Genomic DNA, 25,499 nt, shown 5'->3' on the forward strand with positions numbered 1-25,499 from the left:
AGGGGAGGTCATTAACAGTGTAGCGTGATATTTTGCATTCACCTGTGAGGGCAGTTTGCTCTCGCGCTCAAGAACAATATTTCACAAAAAGGACATGTTTTAAGGAAGAAAAGAAAAATACACGCTGTAATTTCACAGTGGTACAAGCTCTAGCCCACCTCTTCGATAGGGTAGGAAAGGCATGGACACTCTGTCGTTTTTAACGATAATAAATCGCGTAGACCAGCATCGAAAAAAAAGTCTCCTTTCCCGGCATGACTAGTTCTGCATTAAGATGCATAAGCATTATGTTTCTTAGCCGATGTAGTAGGGAAAACACGGCTCTCCGAGGGCATCCCCTAAGGCAGGCCATGTCCCCTTCGTTTCCATAAGACGAAAGCTCCGACAGCCATTAAGAGTACGACGAAGTTATCCCGGTGGCTAGACTTCCACTGCATACTTATTTGGAACATTCTGGTAACCATGCGCCAAAAGGTGCGCGCTACTATACATTCTTGGTAGACATGGTTCAGTGTTTCAACGCGACCGCTCTGCGGGCATGTGGCGGAGGGCGCCACGCCACAACGCGGTCGGCCGTTGGTAAAGCCTTCCATTCCCTAAGCCAGTTTAGGTCACGGACTTCGGAGGGGAGAGACGTGTTTGTAAGAGTCCAACGTCTTTTCGCCCGGCATTTCTGGCGTTGTTCTTCAGATAGGCTTTTAAATGCTATTAGTTCGCTCATGTCGGTAGGGGACATTTCCGTAAGTTCTTGAAGTAGAAAATCATTTCGCCATTGTTGCAAAGATTTTATAACATGTGTGTAATACGCCGGTGGCTGCTCAGCAACTGGTCCCATGTCGTTTGCTAAACCAAAAATATTCTAGAGGTTCCTAGCAGATACACTACGAGTTGCCTGCCTCGATACGATGAGTTCTCTAAGAGTGCCCAGGTGTTTTTGAGAGCCAACATGCGGCACATTACATGAGGGTTTGGTACACTGAGCCCTGCCCATTTTACTGGCAGGCGGACCAAGGCTCTAGTGACAGCTTCGGCGTGGCCATCCCCCCCCCCCCGAAAAAAAAAAGAGCCGCACGCAGTAGCCACTCTCAGCACAACCCGACGTGCTGGTCGAGCGATTCAGGCTACATAAAGCAGTCGCGCTGTTAGGCTGGATTTAATTAGGTAAGCTCTTTCAGTAAAAGGTAGTTGAAAGGTTCTGGCGACTTCCTTGCCTCCATCCACTTTGTGTTGGATTTCTTTCCATGTGGAGCGGGCTACCTCACCAGTCGAAAGGTGATGGCGAAGCTCCTTAAAGAGGCACCCGTTCGTCCCTCGTCGTAGTGCGTAACTAGTCTTATGTTTTGACCAACAAGGTGGTGCCGGTGGGAGATTCCTCCTGTGCGTTGTTGAAACAATAAAAAATTTGCAGCGTGCGCGTTAAATAAAAGCCGAATTCTCTTGTCTCTCATTCCCCATTAGCAGCCATTGGCATGTACATTGAGCACTATCTGACAAGAAAGGGTTGCAGCGTTATACTCGCTGGGCGTAACCTCCTCGGTTTTAAAAAAGTTTAGCGAAAGCTGGGCCGCAGTGCCATAGATGCAGTGAACTAGTATATACCATGAACTCAGGGTAGTTAAAGGTGGGAAGTAGACACGAAGCGCAAGCCGTAAGAAAGTGTGCGTGTTCCACTTCTCGTTTAGTCCTTGGAAAGTCCGCTAGATAGCGGTGCTTCTAAATTCGGAATATAGGATGAAAAGATGCGAGATGGTGGTACTTGCAGTGTTGACTAGATGGACGAACAGACACACAGACAGATGCATATAGGCGGACGCATGGATGGCTGCACGGACGAATGGACGCATGGACGGACGCAGGGGCGGATGCATGGACGAACGCAGGGGCGGATGCATGGAAGAACCCAGGTCAGATGCACGGATGGACGTGCGGACGCACGCACAGACGCATGCACGTACGGGCGGATGCGAGCATCGACGGTCACATAGACGAACGCATTGACGGACGGAAGCAAGAACGTGTGAAGGGGGGGATGTTTCGCCCCGCTCTCCATCATTCACCCCGTGGATATGCTGTCACTTTTTTCTCTTTAGTTTCTCTTCAAGAAACCTGCTATGTTTTAGAGATCACTTCAGACAAGAATCAATGGACGATCACAGTCCTCGTCGTAAGGCCATAACCGCCACAAAAGCCACGACATAGTTTTTTCAGACTAGACGCTTTCATCCCTCGTGGATTTTCTTTATCAGCACCATCCGTTCATCAAGACACTCAGCATAAGCAAGATTCTTCTTAAGCGAAAAAGGCATATAGAAAATGCCATTGAAATGTACAGAGAAGAACAGGCCTGTGCATTTACAAACTGCCACAAAGATATCAAACACAGTCAATAAAGAAGTCATTAGCCGCCCCAGCGTATCACGTTAACGCCTATTTAGGTACGCCATATGTTTTCATCTGACAAAACAACAGAACCGTTGCCACGTTTCCGAATTTGCTGTTCCACCATCACCCATTCTCAACTTCAAAGGACTTCGTGCGTTTGTCTTCCCTTGTGTACCAGATCAGAAGCAGATAGCCTCTACCTTTTTCATTTTTGATATACTGTCACAACACTATCTTGTCTTTTTCAAAGGATAAAGAACAGAACTATTGGCAACATTATTAGTTCGATGACAAGCAGCCTTGAAAAACTGCTCATTACATTGTCGTTATTGTCATCCAGAGAGACAATAAATATTCAATGAAATGCTGCTGTTGCAGCAAACGAACTAGCGTCTGCTTTGAAGGCTACAGTCTACTATGTTGCTTTGCTTTGGCCTGGCGTATACAGCTTTTTATTCCTGTGTGGCATGAGAGACTACCGCACTTTTGAGATACGTTAGCACTGTCCCGTAATATTCCATGTAGGTAAAAATTGTGCACATAGAATGTGCTGTAAAGCTGTGAAGTGGCATTAGCTCTGAAATGGTGTACTCGTATAAGCACGAATCTCGCAGTAATGTGCAATGCACTAAAAAAATAGGTGACAAACTGTGATTTACAACCTTCTTTCTAATCACATATTTGAAGGACAATCAAAAACCTTTTACTGTTTGATAACTGTTTTCCGGTAATAGACATACCACAACGTGATACTTGCAAAGCAAAAGAACAATTATGAAGATAATTTTTGCTTTTTGAGCAATGGCGAAGAGGCGGCAGATTATCCTTCTCAATGCAGCAGACGTGTCAAAAACTAAACGCATCTCGTACAAATTTAGGTATATAGTACGTGTTGAAAAGAAGTTTTCTTCCTTTGCTCTTTCATTTCTCCATCCAATATATTTTCTGTCAAGGCCTTCTACATTACATCTATGTTGTCTCCTGTGTTAACGTTTGATTAATAGTCATTGGGTATGTTTTTTTGCCTGTGCTAACGGTAAACAATTATATTTGATATTGCTTAGTTATTGTTAAAATGGTTCTGGTTCTTTCTCACATCCACGTATGAGCGCGTTTGTGCTTTGTATGGAAAGGGTAAGAGGTGGTTCGGCATTCAACGCCCGGGTGATGGTTCTGCGCAACTTTAAAACTTTCTAGGCATGGCTGGCTGAGAAATATGTTAATGAACACTTGATCTAAGGGGAATCCTCAGTGACGAAGGCTCTCCAACACCTTACTATGCTTTCCTCTCTCTTCAATATCGCACATACTCTAACTTTGTTTTGGCGATCACCTTCTTCCTCCTATTCCTACATCGCTTCCTTCATTTCTTGCCGTTATACTACATTGCTTCCTTGAGGTTTCTTTTCCATTCCCTTCATTCATTCCTCTTCTGAAATGCTAGGCTTTTACTGTCGCCTATTCGTGGCTTATGATTTGCTTCTCGCTATGCATTTGCCCCCTGTGCTGATAAGACTAAAACTTGCAACGACGTCGTTGTGAACGTATGTAGATGAACTACGATAGCTGGGTTCTAATATCTTATAGCGCTACCAAGAGTTTCAATGTGTGTGCCTATATGTAGACGACGTGGTAAGTTTTCAGGTACAGTGTAGCACTGGAATGCTCGACGACACACGATCAAATCCCGGAAAACGTGGTTGCATTTCTTTAGGGATTAACAAAGCATCTCTGCTTAGATTAAGATGCGCACAACCTTATTGTAAAGAGTGCTCAAAATTGACTGTAATCTGCCAGTTTGGTGTGCCTCATGGGGATGCAACGCTGATGATTGATACGTATGCGTCATACAGATCTCTACATAGACATATATATAGCCCAGATATACACAAACGCATGCATGCAACGATCCTTTTCCTGAATGTACAAAAATTACTTGTACCAAATGAGATAATCTGCGTTAATATGAATGATAAATGCCTCAATAGCAAAAACACATACCGGTAAATATTATATTATTCAGCGACGACAGCCCTCAAAATTGAATGCAGTTTTGTACTTCTAAATTAACTGAACACTACAAATGAGCAGCAAGGTGCTTCTAGTGCAGAGATGAAAGATATAACAAGAGCAGAACAAGAATTCTGAATGAAGTAAAGCTTTCAACTGTTTTGTCGAAAGCTTTACTGAATTCAGTATGGTTGTTTGCTCTTTGCCAGATTTTTTCGAGAAAATGTGAATAAATGTACAATGTCCCAATTCCAAAAGACTATGCTCCAGTCGACGGAGAGTATGAACATCTAAGAGCCATCAGACGACGTTCCGAAAGGTCATATTGACGCAGCCGAAATTCAGAAGCGTACAAAAATGCACTGCAAATTCATGGTGTAATGCACATACGACTAGAAAATTTAGGTAAACGACGGCGGCGTGATTTTTTAGCACGTTATTTGCGCACACACATGTCTCAAGAATTCGGCTTGTAATTCGAATATTTATTGGCCCTGTATCTTAGAGTATCCCAGTTTGTGTTCTTGCTGTAGCCTTGGACAAACGGGAAGTTATAGTGGCAGACGAAATTTGTCAATTTATCAGTAGGCGCACCGCATCACAACGTGCATTATTTGATAATTCTGTCACGTTAGCCTTCGAGAAAGTTTATGCTTGCTATTCGGCCCAGCATCCTCAACTAGACCCTGTATTTACGTTAAGTGAACTGCAATGTGCTATAGCGTCATGTCGTCAAAAATGGGCATCATGACCAGACGGCATTACGTACAATAAGCAAAAGAACCTTGGGCCAACAGGCACAACCATTCTCTTGGATATTTACAATAATTTATAGAAGCAAGAAAGCGTGCCCGAATGTTGAAGTTTGCTCACATCATTCCGATCTTGAATCCGGCTAAGACGCCCTTGAGCCTTGAATCCTTCCGCCCAATTAGTCTGACAAGTTGCCTATGTAAGCTAATGGAAAAAAAAATGATTGATGCGGGACTTTAGTAGTGGTGCAACAAAACCGGTGTATTGTCCAACTACTTAAGAGGTTTTAGGAAACAAAGATGCACAATGGATGCAATACTGGACATAGAAACCTATATAGAGCATTAACGCGCCTGCGGTAGTTCGACGGTCGTAGTTTTTTTTGGACATCAAAAAGGCATTTGACACAGTCAGCCACACTCATGTTCTGCTGAGTATATTGAAACTCGGACTGTCCTGCAGGTCTTTGTGGTGGATATCCTAATTTTTATCAGGTTGCAAGAAACTCATTCAGACGAGCGAAAGAAAGTGTGCGGAACACGACGTCAGACAGGGAGTGCCAAAAGGAAGCGTACTGTGCCTTTTTCTTTTCAACTATGTTATGGGTGATTTAGCATAAAGACTGCCTTATAGGTTGAAATACTCCATAAATGCAGATAATGTGTGCACTTGGGCAACTGGCACGGATGTTTGGTTAATTCAGATTGCATTGCAGGACGGCATAAGTATATTAAAAACTTTTTAAAAGAAAGAGGAATGGTTCTGTCACACGCAAAGACATCTGTGTTTCCCTTCACCCATAAGAAGTTAAAAAAAAAACTTCGATTTCAACTTAGAAGAAGAGCCGCTAATGACTGTGACAGAGCATCGGTTTCTCTGAGTAATACTTGCTAGGTAGCTATCATGGCACCTCACTTAAAGAAACTAGAAAACGAGGTGAATATGCTTGTGAATATACTCCTCAGAATTGCTGGGACATCATGGGGCGGATCTGTATTATGCATGCTTGCTGTTCACAATGCTTAATTACGACAAAAAGTTGCATATTCTGCAGCAGCCTTACACGGTCTTCCCCACACTTCAGAGGAGCGACTTCAAAGGCTATTAGCTAAGGGACTGCGCGTCTGCATAGGTGTTCCACGAGCGACTTCCAGCAGCCTTGTCATAACAGAGACTCGACAACCCCCCTTTCCTGTCATGAGAACAATCAAAACATGGCACCAATGTTTTTACGTACAGACGCAATACAAGGACCACCCATTGGCACTGGAGATTTTACGAAGGGGTAAAAGCAATGCTCATAAAGAAACACAGTAATGTACATATAATACCAAGAAATGAATTTTGGAACTCTGAAATGGACTATCCTCCATTGCTGCTTGCAATACCAGGCATTGAATTTTCAGTAGAGGGCATTCTCAGAAACAGAGACATGTTCATCGAAGCTGTTCAAACACTCGCGCTTTATCAGATACACATGTGGTATCCAGGGTAATATCAGCGTCGAATGGAACCCGAACAGTGGTAAGCCTTTGCGAAGGTATAGTAAGTGCCGTCCAGCTTTCAACGTCGACAGGCGCCCGTATATGCGCAGAGCTGCCGAACAGTATGCGCGCGCCTGTCAACGTTGACAACTGGACGGCGCGCACTACACTGTCGAAAGGTATTCCGCTGTTCGGGTTTAATTTGACGCTGATAGTACATAGACGTTTCCACAGATGCCTCAAGTATTGATTATTGAGTTTTAGAGTTTAGCGTTCTGAAATCACCGTATGATTATGAGAGACGCCGTAGTGGAGGGCTCTGGAAATTTCAACCACCTGGGGTTCTTTAACGTGAGCACACGGGCCTAGAGTATTTCCGCCTCCATCGGAAATGCAGCTGCCATAGCCGGAATTCAATCCTGCGACCTGCGGTTCAGCAGCCGAGTACCCTAGCCACTAGACCACCACGGCGGGACGATGGCTCAAGGATTACAACGTCTTTAACATCAGCATTTATAATACTACTGCTCAATATTCAGGAATCATTTAAATTATGTCACACGACGTCAATTACTACAGCTGAGGTTTTGCGCTATTCTGTATGCTATAAAGTTTATAGGCTCGGCAGCAGAGCCGCATTAAGATCCCATGCCGCATTAGGATCACTTTAGAGTACAGACATGACAGTAGTTAGTGATAGTATGACATGCGAAACGCTGAATGAGCTCACCAAATGAAGCAATTCGCAACATGAAATCAAACTCCAGTCGATACCTGGCCATCGCAACAATCCTGGAAGCACAGCTGCCGATGAAGCTGCATGACAAGCACAACGTAAACATGTTACTATTTTTTTACCAATTTCGAAAAATGAATTGCGTTGTATAATAAAGGCTACAACCTTCAGAAAGAGCAATACTGCTTGGGTGGACCAAGGTAATAATAGCTGTGAAGTATATCACATTGGTCCATTCATTGAATTCGAAATTACGCTTCGAAATTGCGGAACCACGTCGGTTTCGAAACGCCACGTTTCTTTAAAACTTTTGGTTGGAGTCTGAATCATCTTCCGAAATTATGCTGGCATCAGGTAGAAGTATGGAAGTCTTATTCACCGATTGAGGCTGGGCACTGCATAGGCAAAAATTTTTTTTCACAGAATTGTCAGAGCTCAAAACTTCCGAATGCGAATTTCAATTTATAGATGAAGACATATGTGACCTTCTCATAGACTCTGCAGAACATGACACGCCAAAACGCCGTCTTAAATCAGAACTGTTGACATTAAACCGCAGACCGTTTAGCATGAAGAAACTTGGGCCATGGCCAACTGGAGTTTTACACAGCGGAATTATTGACAAGTACTAAGAAATAACGAATTTTCAATAGTATAACACATGCCATACTTATTACGTGCAGTATCATATGACACCCGTCATATGTGTGCTGAAGTGAATGATATTTCGACTGTTATGTACATAAGATCAAATACATCTTCCTAATTACCAGACGTGTGCTCTGCTGTTTTGTGCTGGTTGGATCGAATATTTACGAGGGATAAAATCAAAGACTTCATTTGTTGACTTTTGAACACTTCCTAGTCATTTTGTTGTGATATGGGCGTGCAAGTGTGTTTTTGCATATGTGTGCCCGAGTGTTCCATTTTACATGCACTGCTTTGTATGTTTTACTTTAAGATACGTGTTCAAGTTTCACTCAAGTGCAAATGAGTAGCCGGCGCCATAATTGTGTGCCAAAATCTTCTTATGTATCATATCAATAAAAAACCCATACTGAATATAAGCTGTGGGTACGCTCGAAAGGGAGACTTGGTTTCTAATTTTTCGCTTCATCATGGGCCAACGTCTGAAAAAGAGAACTAGGAGCATGGCACCGGTTATAGTTATTGATTCGACCACGAGACAACATGACCTTTCACAATATTCAGATTGCGAACGTACAGTTTGAGCACGTGAATAAGTTGGTCAATCATGAAAGGCTGATAACAGCTTGATTGATGATTACGCTTGATATGTATATGCTGTTTCTGCGTGGTCCTTATAAACAGGATCAGGGCTGATCTAGATTCATACAGTCTTGATTTACCCGCGGAAAAAAGGCTCCCCGGGGTGCCTGCTCATTGGCCAAACTTCTTAAGCAGACGGGTTTGCTCCGAGTTCACTCTATGGTGGCCATGGCATCAAGACAGTGCGGATTGCGTGATAGCAGCACTGATTAAAAATGTCTACAGTAATGGGCATGGTGACAGAAACGCATGTGGGGTATCTGCGGTAGTTATCACAGAAACACCGCGTACGTGCCTAGACGTCAGCGCCGCCACTCAATGACACTATGATCAGTGCAAGACTATCAGCTTGTTTGTTGTGCTATATTTTGCCAACTCAACACGTGCCTCCAGTAGGCATGTTCGAGGGCGTTCCTTCTCTTTCGGGTGGGTTGTTTTGTTCCACCTGCAGAATGGAAATAACCACTCTCGATGGCAGCAAGTGTGCCCGCTCCGCATTTTTCCGTTGCTCAATCGTTTCGCTTCCACCAAGTATTTCAGATAAATATAGGAATACGTTTTTATCGGGGGTGGTCGCATCATTGCGGCAATGCAGCTGTTTGTGGATACGTCGTGATTGCGGTGAAATAAATGCGATACCTAGTAGCCACGTGAAAATATAACTTTTACTTCCACGTGCGTATGTGCAAAGTGTGCGCGATAAAGATGGTAGATGAAGAGTGCCGCTGTCTGGCGTTACGGCATCAACAGTGCTCCTCGGCAAGAGCAAAAGTGGTGGACGGACTTGATATTCGCAGCGGGCGTTTGTAAACCAAACGGACTGACGTGTGAACTCGATACAAACTTGTTGATTCTGAAAAGACCCCACTTCAACTCGCGACTGTCATGGTGCCTGTGTAACTGTCAAGCGTTTGATGCGGTGAATGCTATGCAACAGCTTCTTTGCATACAAAATAATTTGGTCATCTTGCACTACTTGTGCAAGGCTGAAGCCACAGAGAATTGTCATAATCTAGCTTTTTCCAACATTTCAATTCACTCGTCTCATCTGCTAGGTCCACTTCAAAGTGAAGGCCGCATCATGGCCGTCTTAATTTGATTTACTAATTACCTAGGGCTCAATGGACATGGCACTGGTCACTTCTGTCTTAATTGTTAAGGTTTCAATTAAAACGGTAATAATCATCTGGGGTGTATATATCAGTTCTCATAAGTATAGAGATATTTAGCATAACATTAATTTGCACAATAATAATTATCATCATAATTGTAAGGTGTAGTGAGCATTGCTTTACACAGTGTGCTTATGAATAATGGCACATTTATTAGCAGGATTTACATAGCATCTAACTAGCATGCTTCATTTAGGACGGTTGCATTTTTCCATGGCTTGGTTATTATGTCTTATTAGGGTGCGACGTAATTACCGCAGTCTTTCTACCAATTGACCTCATTTTTTGTCATATAATTTCCTGACATAACTAATTAAGTATACCACCCAGCCATATTGCTAATTAACCGCATGCACTTGCTAGGGTGCTAGAGGAGGGTGAAGGTAACATAGAAGGTGCGCACCGGCCATACAGCGCGCTAGAATGTACCAGTTGACCATGATGATTAACGCGTGGCCTCAGGTATAGCTGCAGACGCGATGTTGTGAGGCGTTCGGCTGGAGCGATTCCCAGAGGCCATCATGATGATTATTTTACAACAAACCTAAAGCAGGCATTAAAACCTTAAATATGAATTTAAACAGCTCGTGTTTTTACAAACACTTCAGGAAAACCTTCAGACACTTCTGCTGCATCAGACCACTTTTGCACTCAATAGAACGGCAAGCAAAGAAGAGATGCATATGGTTTGAAAGACAGCCTAAGTTTGTCTACCGTCCTTTACGCCATGCCGGGTGCCATCGTAACGAATGGAACGCAGCGCGCTTAGGTATATACCTGACTTTGTTCGTACTGTTGGCTCACCCTGAAGGGATGGAAGCCAGAGCTCGGAAAGATCCCGAGCTTCTCCAAACTCAGGCAATCATTTAGGAATGCATCAGCTAGCACTGCATGCAGTCTGACGCTTTTCCTTCGGGCTATTTTTGTCGAGAACCATCTCCTATATTCTGACTGATCAGATACAGAAGGTGGTCAGAAGCAGCGCCAATGTCTGACATCATGCGGGAAATGGTTGCTTGTACTTTTGTGTCTGCCTGGGCTAAACTTTTTGGTGTTCAATCAACGTCGAATACTAATAAACGCGCAGTTTCAGTCTTTTTTCTTCTTTTCCCAAGTTTGAGCCTTTTCATACTATTCCTCTCTGCAACACTTTCCATGGGCTGTGCGCGCATCGGAACCACTGTGATCATGCTGAATTGAAAGACATATTAGAAAGACTACATCGTACCACTCACCCCTATACAGGTACCACTCACCCCTATGGGTCATGCCGAAGATTGGGCATGGCAGCTCTTTAGCGTGCTTCTGGGCCTGTGATCAGCAGTCCCACCAGTACTTTCCTGCTCTGAAGCCGAGATGGTTTGTAGCTGGATGCTCCACCAGCCGATTGACCTTGTCAATCCCGTAGCTATGCAGATTGGTTCTGATCCATCTTCACTTGTCCAGCGCCTGTGAAACATGCAAAACTTGCGATATCACCGTTTTCTGCTTACACAACATCGACAGCAACGGTGAAAATTATATTGCCATATAATTGTTATTGTAAGAAAAAAACATCCACCTTTGTTTCCACGCACATGAGCTTTTACACTGCGCTGCAAGGCATTCTATTATCAGGATTCAAAATATTGTTTTCAGTTTAACGCTCGTAAGGCAGCTGAATAGTGTGAGACTCACCAGCAGCAAACAAAAGAAACGTCATGAACCTCAATTAACAAATCACTTTTCTTTCGCATCAGGCCACACACACCTAATGTTCGGTGCTAGACTTATTCAAATAATGATAACAACTTTCTGAATACCTCTGGCAACTTCGTGGCCTGAGCATAGGCAGCCCCGAGCAGGACCGGAATCCCTGTCTCGTCACCGCCTCGCGGGCTTGCTGGATGGCCCACAGTTGATCCTGGAGGTTGGGGCTACGCAGCGCAGCTCTTCACCGCACCTCAGATTCATCTGGGGAGATGACAAGTTGTTCTGCTAAAACTGCATATTTCCAGAAAACGTACCTTATTGATGCGTGAGCCTAGCCGCCCAATTTGCAAGTATCACCTGGGTAGATATCTGGGTATATTCTCTTATAATAAAATGGGTTGGGGAAGGTCTTGGTTTCCTATTGCCTCGAATCTACTGCTTCAGACCTGTCGAGTTTGGGGCTTGGTTAAGGATAATTACGCCTAAATTTTTGTAAAAGTTAGTAATATCGCAGAATCGGGTCATTCTATCCTTCTCTATCCAGCCCTTCACGGTATGTTCATCCCCTGAAGAGGACCTTTCTACGCGGGCGCAGAGAGCGAGACCGCGCGCTAGGCGATGTGCTTCCCTATTAAAGGTTGGCAGGAGTGTGGGGGGGGGGGGGGGGTGAGCCGGGAACTATAAGATATGTCGGTCTTCTGTCTATTCGGATATTATACAGTCTGCGTTGGCGTTAAGGATAGCCGCAGTCTCTAGCGAAATTTTGTCTTTTGCATATTTTCTGACCGCTGTCTGCGAGTGACTTAGGACATATCGGCTATTGTGGCGAACTATGGCTAGGGCTATCTCCAGTTCTTCGCCTACCTCAGGGTATCTGCTGCGTACATACATGAGCTGAGAAATTGTTCGTCAGTACTGAGGACCGCTGCTGCGAAGGCACGTAAATCTGCGTATTCTGAGGCGTCAACGAAGAGCACTGCCTTGTACCTACTAAAACTTGTAGTAAAGACTAGACTCTGCTCTCTGTTTGACCCTGATTTAGTTCGGGGCGCATGTTTTTGGGTAAGCTAGTCCCAAGAAGATTTTCTCTGACCAGGCTGAGAAGAATTTTTTATCGCTGTACTGCCTGTGATGGGCTATCTTGAGTTCGTCCAGGATGCTCCTGCCCGTTCGCGTCCTAGTTAGTGTCTGTAGGGTCGAAATTTGGTGAGCCCGCATTACCCCTTCAAGCGTATTGTGTGTGCCCAACTGTAGTAGGAATGCTTGCGCTGTCAGGAAGTCACAGCATTATGTTGTGTGTTCTCCTGATAAGGACATCTGGAAAATCGGAAAGATTTATTGAAATTCATTTTTATTCAAAAATTTCCATAACGAAGCACCCCTTTGTAAGATGATTCTTCCTGTTTTAACACGTTCTTGCAAAAATAGACTGATGAATAAAGGGTTCTTCCGTAGGCTACTTTTGCAGGAATATAAAAAAAATGACATCCCTTTACCTCCGCTTCGCTAATTGCATTCACCGCCGTGCACCGGACTGTGCGTAATTCTTTTGCGCTTAGATGAATCTTTCTGCGTTTTGTATAATTTAGTTGCTGGCGCCACGTGTGTAATGTATACCCATGGCACTTAAGTATTCGGGTACACAGTTTTTTTCAAAAAATCTGGTATTATAATTTCAATGGAGCGTCAAAAAAGCATAAATATTAGCGTGCAGATTAGATTTTAATTGCAAAAGCATGCAGATTAGATCTGCATTGAGGTATAGGGCCTACACTTTCTGCGCTGTGTCTATTCTGTATTCTAAACACAGAGCCTGATTCGAAAGCAGCCTTCCGATCAAGAGAGAGGCTCGCAAAGTTGGGAATTATCTAATGAAACAGGCATTGTTTAAACTGTTTACTTTTCGTTTGCAACCTCCTATAAGAATGCTGGACACATTCTTCTTCCTAGCTGTTGGAAAATGTATATTCATATCCAACCAAGAATAATTATCTTAAATTGCTGATCCGAGAGATGGGAGAGGTAGCTGGCAATAAAAAAAAGCTTAGGTAATCTATTCCTAAAACACCTCTGTAAAGATCTACTTGAGTGTTCACTGTACATTGATATATAAAACATTTTCACTTTCTATATTTCGGTTTTTGGCCACAATATCACAGTTGATAACACCTGGTGGTACATCTACATCCCGAAGACTAATGTCTGTGATGAATGAATAAACAAGCCATTGTGGTAGCCGTAGGTGTTAACAGCCAGAGCGCATTCGAAGGAAGAGCTGGTGATAGCCACAAGATCGTCTCACATTAATAGCCGAAGTTGAGCCAAGGTCGGGCAGCATGCTCATAAGGTATTGCAGTGAACCTAGAGGTTGTCGGAGGGATGCCAGCTGATTAAACGTTTTGGATTCGAAGCTTCTTATGGTCAAGCTCATTTCTGTGTGTGGTGTGAACACTCTTACTGCGCTTGCGCGTCCCGCCTCGACAGTGCAAGACAGTGTCTCCCTGTATACACTCACTTTCCACTCAACGCTAATGCATGTAGCGTCTGCTAGCGAGTTTCGTAACCACACCGACCGCTCGCGCTGTACAACCATGCCTTAGCCACCCGTATATATAGGCACTGCTTTTTGACCTCCAAAGTAGTGCCGGTCAGACATTTCGCCTATGCATTGTTGAACAATTCAAACTCACAGCGTGCGCCTTAACTATAAGCGAACTGCGGGTCTCTGTGTTTAGTGAAGTCGTCTCCCTCTCATTTCTCTTGAGCCGCGACTGGCATGGTCAAGTAGAACACATCGGTTCATCACTGCGTGCTTAGCACCTCCAGAGGTGTCTCACTTTCGCAACGCCGTGATGAGAGCCAGCGTCGACGCCGCTGCTTGTGTAAGCATTATCACCCGCTGCTTTGTATATACACATAATTTCCTTAGCGGGGATGGTATATCAATTGCGAAGCATTTTTTAGCGAACTTTGGTGACTTTGAGCGTATCTATCTATCTATCTATCTATCTATCTATCTATCTATCTATCTATCTATCTATCTATCTATCTATCTATCTATCTATCTATCTATCTATCTATCTATCTATCTATCTATCTATCTATCTATCTATCTATCTATCTATCTATCTGTCTGTCTGTCTGTCTGTCTGTCTGTCTGTCTGTCTGTCTGTCTGTCTGTCTGTCTGTCTGTCTGTCTGTCTGTCTGTCTGTCTGTCTGTCTGTCTGTCTGTCTGTCTGTCTGTCTGTCTATCTATCTATCTATCTATCTATCTATCTATCTATCTATCTATCTATCTATCTATCTATCTATCTATCTATCTATCTATCTATCTATCTATCTATCTATCTATCTATCTATCTATCTATCTATCTATCTATCTATCTGTCTATCTATCTATCTATCTATCTATCTATCTATCTATCTATCTATCTATCTATCTATCTATCTATCTATCTATCTATCTATCTAGCCGCCTGCGACATTTAGCTCTCCTGGCCGTTTCAATAATGATATCGTTACCAAACGTAGTATGGCATAGCATGACTGCATGAAGAGCACATTTGACTAGCCATAACATGAAAATTTTGATATGTATGTCACGAATGTCATGATTTACATTTCATGGTCCTGCAGCTCTTGCGGGGGTTTCGTTCACATGGCATGTTGCCCGCCGCGGTGGTCTAGTGGTTAAGGTACTCGGCTGCTGACCCGCAGGGCGCGGGTTCGAATCCTGGCTGCGGCAGCTGCATTTCCGATGGAGGCGGAAATGTTGTAGGCCCGTGTGCTCAGATTTGGGTGCAAAGAACCCCAGGTGGTCTAAATTTCCGGAGCCCTCCACTACGGCGTCTCTCATAATCATATAGTGGTTTTGGGACGTTAAACCCCACATATCAATCAATCACATGGCATGTTGCAAAACTGGTATGGTATGGCAAGATTGCAGGGCGAGCACAAGCTACAGACCCTAAAATAAATATCATGACATGCGTGTCATGTAACAACATGACTAGAGGCCACGCTCATGGTGTGCTCCCAGCTGCTTCGTTAGCGTCACATATACCTAATTCAGTATTATGGGACGCGAACGGGCGACATAGGTAAATGACACATCCGAACATGATGATCACGACATACGTGTCATGTAACAACACGACTACAGGCCACACTGATGATGCGCTCGCAGCTGTTTCACTATATTCACATATGCCAAATTTGGTGATACATGACGCCAATGAATGACGAAGGTATGTGACTGGTGCAAACATAATAATCATGAGACGCGTGTCATGTGAGAGCATCACTACATGCTATAGTCAAGGCGCCGATACATTTCAACGTGACGCGGTGCGCATGCTCGCCGGCGATCATTTCGCCGCATCACACCGGCGTTTCCACGCCTGGCGCCGGTCCTGCAGCGCCTGGCGTCCTTCCGTCACGTAAAGAGGGAGACGCAGTGTTGTCCGGGGAACGCATCGGTGCGAAATGCAGCATGTTGCATTTCGTACCGGTTGCCGTCGGGCCACGCCGACTGACGCTGGTCGCGCCTGGTGTCAGACTATAGATTGCTCGCGTTCTGCTAACGTCGCGTCGCTTTGCCCAGCGTGCGCGAGCGTCAACGCTATATTTGAGTTTATTGGGCCCTTCATTATGCGCTATAGGCCGTTTCACTAGCTCCACATATGCCAAATTATGTGTTACGTGACATTAATGGTTGACGAAATATATGACAGGTGCAAACATGATAATCCTGACCCGCGTGTCATGTAAGAACAAGATAACATACCACGCTCACAGCATGCTCGCGGCCGTTTCGCTAGCTCTACATATACGAAATTCGGTATCACGTGCCGTGAATAGATTACGAAGTTAAACGACACACCCAAACATCATGATCATGACACGGAAGTCATGTACGCCATCATTTACCTCCACCTCGTAATGTTCTGGTGAATATTAAATGACACGTCAACATTTTTCATTCGTGCTCCGCAAATCATCGATTCCATCTGTACGTAGTATCTGCCAATTTTTTTTAACATCTAAGACTGCACATTTTGAAGTCATTTTTTTCAGTGCTCGGTATCTGAGAAGCAGTTTATTGAACAGCCGGTCATTTGGCCTAGACAAATGCATCAATTGTCTTTGTCACCTAATGGTGCTGTCAGGATACTATGAATAAAAAGTGCTGGCCCAGAACATGAATCTTGAAACTAAGCTGCGAATGCACCAGCATGTTAAAATGTCCTTAGTGAACTCGTGTGGTAATGTAATTATTTTATAAAATAGTTATTGATTTACGTACAGGCTCGACGGATGATTGTCTTTACATTCCAAGCCTTGTCCTAGGGCAGTAGTAGGAATCGTGTCACGCAGCAAAGGACGACGCAGTTGTCTATGGGGAAAACAAGTTGATTGGAGCGAACCTGTGCTCCCCTAACAACTGAAAAAATACACAGGCGGCGAAACAGCGGCCAGCAAAACGACGGGCACGCTAGTGAGCGTCGGCGATCGAATGACGCGGCATCGGCTGTGCGGGAATTTATATCCCTCGGCGCGAGGGTTTCTCGAATAGTCGAATTGTATCGAGAACGCCGTGATAGCGTTTGTTAGAAACGCTGTTCGTTCGAACAGCGCTTCTAACAAACAACGCTTGAAGCGTTGTTTCTATCGAACAACGCCTGAAGCGTTGTTCGATAGCGTTTGTTCGAAACGCTGTGAAAACGGCGATAGCACAGGCCGGCGCAGCCAGGCCGAAAAAGCAAAACACAAATAAACAAACCCAATGCATGGTTCGCAGCATTACCCCCCCCCCCTCTAAGAATGCATCAACCCGATGCTAACATAAAGGACAGTCCACACAAATTAAAAGTTCGTCATCGTCCGTAGAAAGGTTTTAAGCGAACCACGTGGACGACTTCGGGCCGCGTGCGTCGTCGTGATGTACGGGAGTCCCCATCGGGGATCACTCCGTACGTTAGTTCGCCAACACGTCGTAGAATCTGGTAGGGTCCGAAATAGCGTCGTAGAAGTTTCTCACTGAGTTCACGTCGTCGAATGGGAGTCCAAACCCACACACGATCTCCAGGATGGTACTCGGCGTTTCGGCGTCGGAGATCGTAGCGTCCGGCATCCACCAGTTGCTGGTCCGTTATACGAGCTCGAGCGAGCTGGCGGGCCTCCTCCGCACGTTGGAGGTATCCTTGGACGTCGGCGTTGAGGTCGTCGTCTTCTACGTGCGGAAGCATGGCGTCGAGCATCGTAGTCGGCCGTCTTCCGTAGACGAGCTTGAACGGTGTCATCTGCGTGGTTTCTTGAATAGCCGTGTTGTACGCAAACGTGACGTACGGGAGGACTTCGTCCCACGTCTTATGTTCAACGTCGACGTACATAGACAGCATATCCGCGATTGTCTTATTGAGCCGTTCGGTTAGTCCATTCGTTTGGGGATGGTACGCCGTCGTTCTTCGGTGATCTGTGTTGCTGTAGCGTAATATTTTTTGCATGAGCTCCGCAGTGAAGGTCGTTCCGCGGTCCGTGATTAGGACCTCAGGGGCTCCATGTCGCAGCACAATTTGGTTAATAAAGAACTTTGCAACTTCTTGTGCAGTTCCCCTAGGAAGAGCGGTGGTCTCTGCGTAGCGCGTCATGTAGTCTGTCGCTACGACAATCCATTTGTTCGCGGATCGGGATGTAGGGAACGGGCCCAGAAGGTCCATTCCGATCTGTTGGAAGGACCTCGTTGGGACGGCGATCGGCTGCAGAAGTCCGGCTGGTCTCGTCGGTGGTGTTTTTCTTCGCTGGCAGTCACGGCAGCTCCGGACATAGTGGGTGACATCGGATGTAAGGCGGGGCCAGAAGTATTTCGACTTGATTTTTGTAATCTTGCGAGCTGTTCCGAGATGTCCGGAAGACGGGTCGTCGTGGCACGCTTCCAAAATTCTGTCACGAAGGTCTGCGGGGATGACAAGTAGATAATTCGTTCTCGTTCCGGGGTTGAAATTCTTCTTCACTAGGATGGAGTTTTTGAGGCTGAATGCTGGTAAGCTGCGCTTGAACGCCCTAGGCACGGCGACGTTGCGTCCTTCGAGGTAGTCGATCATGGCGCGGTCGTCCCGCCACGGTGGTCTAGTGGCTAAGGTACTCGGCTGCTAACCCGCAGGTCGCGGGATCGAATCCCGGCTGTGGCGGCTGCATTTCCGATGGAGGCGGAAATGTTGTAGGCCCGTGTACTCAGATTTGGGTGCACGTTAAAGAACCCCAGGTGGTCGGAATTTCCGGAGCCCTCCACTACGGCGTCTCTCATAATCATGTAGTGGTTTTGGGACGTTAAACCCCACAAATCAATCAATCGATCGAGCATGGCGCGGAGGTCAGGGTCGGCACGCTGCTGGGTGGCTAGGTCGCTCTCTGTCACGACTCCGAAGAACGCGCTGTCTTCATCGGAGTTCTGTGGTGGTGGGTCGACGGGGGCGCGGGACAGGCAGTCGGCGTCGGAGTGTTTCCTGCCGGATTTGTAGAATATTGTAACGTCAAACTGTTGCAGGCGCAAGCTCCACCGCCCAAGATGGCCAGAGGGGCCCTTCAAATTGGTGAGCCAACACAGCGCATGATGGTCTGTCACAACCTTAAACGGTCTACCATAGACGTATGGGCGAAATTTTGAAATGGCCCATATGATAGCCAGGCACTGTTTCTCGGAGGCAGAGTAGTTTCTCTCTTCCTTCGACAGACCACGGCTTGCATAGGCGATTACCTTTTCGTAACCGCTTTGCTTTTGGACGAGGGCGGCACCCAAACCGATATCACTGGCGTCCGTGTGCATTTCCGTTTCGGCGTTTTCGTCGAAATGAGCGTGCACGGGCGGGTTTGCAGGCGTTGTTGCAGCTCGCTGAATGCTTTTTCTTGGTCGTTTTCCCAGCTGAAAGGGGTGCTTTCTTTCGTCAGGCGCGTGAGTGGCTCTGCAATGCGTTCGAAGCTCGCGACGAAGCGCCGGTAGTATGCGCACAGTCCGTGAAACCTTCGCACACCCTTCTTATCTTTCGGCCTTGGGAAGTTCGCAATGGCTGATGTTTTTGCCGGGTCAGGTAGGACTCCCGCGGCGTTCACGACGTGACCCAAGAACTTGAGTTCCTCGTACGCGAAACGGCACTTCTCAGGCTTCAGCGTTAACCCCGACGTACGAATGGCCTCGAGTACAGATTCCAACCTTGTGAAGTGTTCGTCGAAAGTCCGGGCGAATACGACAACGTCGTCGAGGTATACGAGGCAAGTGTGCACTTCAGGCCTGCTAGCACAGTGTCCATGACTCTCTGAAACGTTGCCGGCGCCGTGCACAGCCCGAACGGCGCCACCTTGAACTCGTATAGACCGTCCGGGGTTATAAATGCAGTCTTCTCTCGGTTTCTCTCGTCCACTTCAATTTGCCAGTAGCCGGTCTTCAGATCCATGGATGAGAAGTACTTGGCGTGGCAGAGGTGGTCGAGGGTGTCGTCGATTCGTGGCAGGGGGTACACGTCCTTTTTGGTGATTTTGTTTAGTCTCCGGTAGTCAACGCAGAATCCTAAAGTGCCATCTTTTTTCTTCACGAGTACAACCGGCGCAGCCCACGGACTTTTTGATGGCTGTATTATGTCGTCGCTGAGCATGTCATCAACTTGAGTCCGGATGGCTTCGCGCTCGTGTGAAGAAACGCGGTACGGTGACTGTCTGGTAGGTCGGGCTCCATCTTCGGTTATTATCTGGTGCTTCGCCAAAGGTGTCTGACGTAACTTCGAGTTCGAGGAAGAACACTCGCTGTAGCGACGGAGCAACTCCAGTAATCTGTCCCGATTTTCTTGCGACAGCACCGGGTTCACGTCGAAAGGATGTGGCAGCCTGGAAGCATCTGCGCGTGCGCGTTCAAAGGTGGCGACCGCGATCACTTGACTCGCTTCTTGCGTTTCTTCGAGGAACGCAATTGCAGCGCCCTTGTTTAGATGCTGGTACTCCTCGGTGAAATTGGTGACCAAAACGTGGGATCTGCGTTGCTTAAACCGCGCAGTGCCTCTTGCGACTGACACACCACGGTCTCGAAGCAACCTTTGGTCAGTCTCCACGATAGCGTCGACGTCAGGAGCAGCACCTTCACAACAGACGGCGATCATCAAGCTTGCGTGGGGTGGCAGGTTGACGTGATCGTCGGCGATCCTTACAGCAGCACGGTGTCCGAGGTTCGGCTGCGGCGTCGTGGAGTGATCGGAAGAAAACGTTATCGACCTGCTCTGCAGATCAATTATTGCGCCATTGTCCGTCAAAAAGTCCATTCCGAGAATTACGTCGCGGGAGCAGTTAGGCAAATGACGAACTCTGAAGGGTACGTAGTGCCGTCTATGGTGACGCGCGATGTGCACATTCTACTTGGGGTCACGAGGTGGCCTCCTGCTGTGCGTATGTGCGGACCGTCACATCTGGTCGTAACTTTCTTTAGCTTGGACGCGAATGACCCGCTCATGACCGAGTAGTCGGCTCCCGTACCAATGAGGGCGACTACGTCAAGGCCGTCGATGGACAACTGGACGTCGGATGCCGCTTTCCTCGAAGTTCGGGTGCGTCGGGGCGTCGTATCGCGGCTTGCACGTGTTGATGGTCGGGCACTATGCGTCGTCATCGTCGTCTTCTCAGCGGCAGGCTTCGTCATTTCGGGTACGCATCGTGCAGCGTAGCTGTCGTCATTTTCGGGGGTCTCGTCAGGATGTCGTCGGGTCGTCGGGATGAGGGCATGTCGTGAGTCACGGTCTTGCGTCGTTGGAAGGTTTTCATTTTCTCGCCGTTGTGCAACTTCACCTCCAGAAGCTGCTGCTTTTAGTTTCCCCCTCGTGGGCTGGGGGACCTTCTACGGGCGAAGTCAGCATGGCTGCGACGGTTGGGGGATTGGTACGGGTAGGGCGACGGCGAACGGTTGAAACGGGATGGTCCACGGCTGGTGTTCGACAGATATTGTTCGATCTCAAATGGGCGCTGGCCGGCTCGCGGGCGGGGTGCGTCGACGGAGAACCCACGCAAACCCAGCCTCTTGTACGGGCAGCGGCGGTAGACGTGGTCGGCCTCTCCGCAGTGGTAGCACAGCGGACGATTATCTGGCGTTCGCCACACCTCGGTCATCCTGGGCGCCTGGTTTCGGGTTACAGGGGGTCGGGCGGGCGACATTGGGCGGCGGTACGGCGAGGCCTCTTGATGACGGGATGGGACGGGTCGGGGTCGACGAGCAGCAGCGGAGTAGGTCATCGCTTTTGGTTCGCAAGATGCTTCCTACGGCGTGGAATTCCCCAGTGCTTGCTGAACCTCCTCGCGGACGACGTCAGTGAGGGAGGCGACTTGGGGCTGTGGCGTTACTGGGAACAATTTCCTCAGTTCCTCGTGAACGACGGCGCGGATGGTCTCCCGCAAGTCTTCCGTCACCAATCCAGGGGCGTTTACCGGGCTCACCGAAAGGATGTTGAGTGGTCTATCGTATTGCCGCGAACGCATATCCAAGGTCCTCTCGATCATCGAAGCCTCGGTGACGAACTCAGCGACGGTCTTAGGGGGGTTGCGGATGAGTCCAGCGAAGAGCTCTTGTTTAACTCCCCGCATCAGAAAGCGCACCTTCTTCTCTTCTGCCATTTCGGGGTCAGCTCTCCGGAACAGCATCTTCATCTCCTCAGCGAACAGTACAACACCTTCGTTAGGGTGTTGCATTCGCGTCTCCAACAAAAGGGCGGCTCGTTCTTTCCGCACAACCGTGGCGAATGTTTTGAGGAATTCCCTCTTAAAGACAGTCCAGTTGGTTAGGGAGCCTTCATGGTTCTCAAACCACGTTCAAGCTGCATCCTCCAAATAGAAGAAGACATGACGAAACGTTTCTTTGTCATCCCACCTGTTAAAGATGCGGATGCGCTCCAGCTTCTCCAGCCACTCTTCCGGGTCTTCACCAGGAGATCCTCGGAATGATGGGGGCTCACGAGGTTGTTGTAGAACGACAAGAGGGTTGGTAGCGCTGGTCATGGTGCCTGCGTTGACCATCGTGGTTTTTACGTCTTCTTTCCTTTTTTTATCCGGGAGCAGTCCAAACTCTGGCTGAAGGCCTTGCTGTCGGCGGCTGACACGAGTTGGGCGTGCTTGTCGGCTTGGCAATGGCTTAGGGTTCATGTACCCAGCACCTCCACCAGATTTCACGCAGCAAAGGACGACGCAGTTGTCTATGAGGAAAACAAGTTTATTGGAACGAACCTGTGCTCCCTTAACTGAAAAAATACACAGGCGGCGAAACAGTGGCCAGCAAAACGACGGGCACGCTAGTGAGCGTCGGCGATCGAATGACGCGGCATCGGCTGTGCGGGAATTTATATCCCTCGGCGCGAGGGTTTCTCGAATAGTCGAATTGTATCGAGAACGCCGTGATAGCGTTTGTTAGAAACGCTGTTCGTTCGAACAGCGCTTCTAACAAACAACGCTTGAAGCGTTGTTTCTATCGGAGAACGCCTGAAGCGTTGTTCGATAGCGTTTGTTCGAAACGCTGTGAAAACGGCGATAGCACAGGCCGGCGCAGCCAGGCCGAAAAAACAAAACACAAATAAACAAACCCAATGCATGGTTCGCGGCAATATTATCACAGGGAGTGTATCACAAGAGTTGCGGTATATTGCACGCTTGAGTGGCAAGAGACTATTCCGGGACGTGAATAGAGTTGGCCGCTGCCCGAGCACGCCTCACCAAGGAGCACTGATAATCAAAGCTGGAGCAGCCGAGCAGGTGCTGTTCCCAAGCCTCTCTAGTTGGGATGGGGAAATGGGATTAAAAATGAAAGGCGTTGGTGGTGCACGAAACGACGACGTGCCAGGTATTCACCAGGACCTCGCACGTCGAGTAGGTGCCACTGAGTTTCGACAAAAAATTGCTTGCGACCGCCGGAGTGAGATAGGTGTACATCTGGGGGTGGCATAATATTCGCTCATCTGCTTTCCTTGGACCCCATGTGGAGTCTGGGTAGTGGCGGCGCGAAGCCCGGTGGCTAGCCAAAGTTTCTTGGAAGCGCGTTAGGTTCGTATTGCCAGATTCCAACTCGGGACATGGAGGGGCAACAGCCCGGATGAGAAAAAGTGGGCCAGAGGCATATGCCACATAGTTTCCGGGCAGGCCCGAGTGGTCTAAGCTCTAAATTCGGTGAGCTGCCAGCGGGGCGAAGGAATCCTGAAGGTATTGAGAACAGGGGGAGTGCGAGTCTGTCAGGATGGTGTGCGAGATGGGATGGGAGACGCCTAAAGACGCAACCTCCTCAGCTTGCGTCACAGTGTTGGCTATAAAGGAGAGACTATCGACGTGTTTTTTCTCTGTGATCATGGCGGCCGTGAAGTGACTTGAAGGAGAGGGGCTCGAGACGTCTACGTAGAAAACGCCACGCGAATCGTAGTGTCGCACCTGAAGGGTTGCGGAACATGCTATTCTACGGCCTGAACGTATCAGCTCCGGGTTCATGTTGTAGACTAGCGGTTACACCCATAGTTTTTGACGCCAGAGTTTCGATACTGTCGTCTGAGTGTCTTAGAGATCGCACTGAGACCGAGCCAGTGTAGCATACGTCACCCTGAGAACATCTGCGACAGACGATTAGTTTGGCTAACGCGATGAGCCCCCCACAGCTTTACAAAGGAGTTACGTACCCCCACTGCCTCGAATCGGCTGTTGAAGGTGGCTATGAGATGGTCGAGTGCACGTTTGTGTAGCTGGCGCTCGTAAGGTGAGGCGTACAGAACGCGACTGGTCACAAACTCATGGGCCAACCACATAAACAGGGCCCCGTGAAGACCACCGGGCTTAGTAGATACCAACCGTATCATACGGATCGCTTGTGCGCTGATGCGCCTGAGGCTTGCTATTGATGTCTTGGGATCCAATTATCATGTGATGTGAAGCCCAAGAATTCGTATTTTTTTCGACTAATAGAATGGAACGAGACGGAAACAAAACCTCTGTATGATTTCATTAATGCTATACAGTCTATCGAAGTTGTGATGACCACAGACAATCACCGTGCTGGTCATCAATAAACCGCACTTACAGGGTACTACTCACTTAGAGGGTACTACAAGTCAATGAAATACGCGGGTAATATTCTTGAGAAAAATTAAGCTATGAGGAAACCATGGCTTTTTTCAGTAAGCGTCTCCGTTATCGCACGCAGCGAACCGTACTGCAAGCTACAATTCAACAAAGACCCAAGGAAAAGACAATACGGGGCAGAAATAAGTCACTAAAGTCTTGGGGGACCCCAGCATAAAACAATTGTGACTTAAAAAGAGTACTTCACCCAATGAAACCCTTCTACATAGTCATTTTTTCAGTTGTGCACTGAGCGTGTCTTGTTAAGAGTGAAAATGTACAAGGTAACAAGAAAATGTCATTAGGCGTGCAATTCAATTATTCCACAAAAAATTGAAACTGACAACAAATGTTTCGGGAGAACTTAACTCGTACAGCTTTTTGAGGCACCAAGCAACAGCAGAAAGTAAGATGGAGAAATGATAGAGGCTGACGAAGCTGTGAGCTAACGAGCAAGCATTCTTCTACGAAAGTGTGACCAGTTCCTCGGTGATAATGGAGACACAAGAAGCACCCGTCATTACCTTAGTACAAGCCGTTATCTTTTTCTGAGCATTCGCTGCTATTCCCTCGGCTATATAATGCCAGCTACTGTGGTGTGTGAGTCATTGTACCATGTGCACTAGACTAAAAGAAAGCTGAAGTAATAATACCTTTGCCTCTAGCCTTGGAGTCGGTGTTTCGCATTTGTGTTTGGTCTCTCCCTGCGCGTACAAAGCCACGAACAGTAAAATTGTTAGCGGCTGAAATATGTAATATGGCTTCGTCACATGAATTCTTTATTTCGCTTGCCTTGTAAGTGGCTCGGCACTCTCGCAATTTAGGAACAAAATGTCAGATGCTTTATAAGCAGGTCTCAA

This window comes from Rhipicephalus microplus, chromosome 2 (genome assembly GCF_043290135.1).
Source record: "Rhipicephalus microplus isolate Deutch F79 chromosome 2, USDA_Rmic, whole genome shotgun sequence".
NCBI lineage: Eukaryota > Metazoa > Arthropoda > Arachnida > Ixodida > Ixodidae > Rhipicephalus > Rhipicephalus microplus.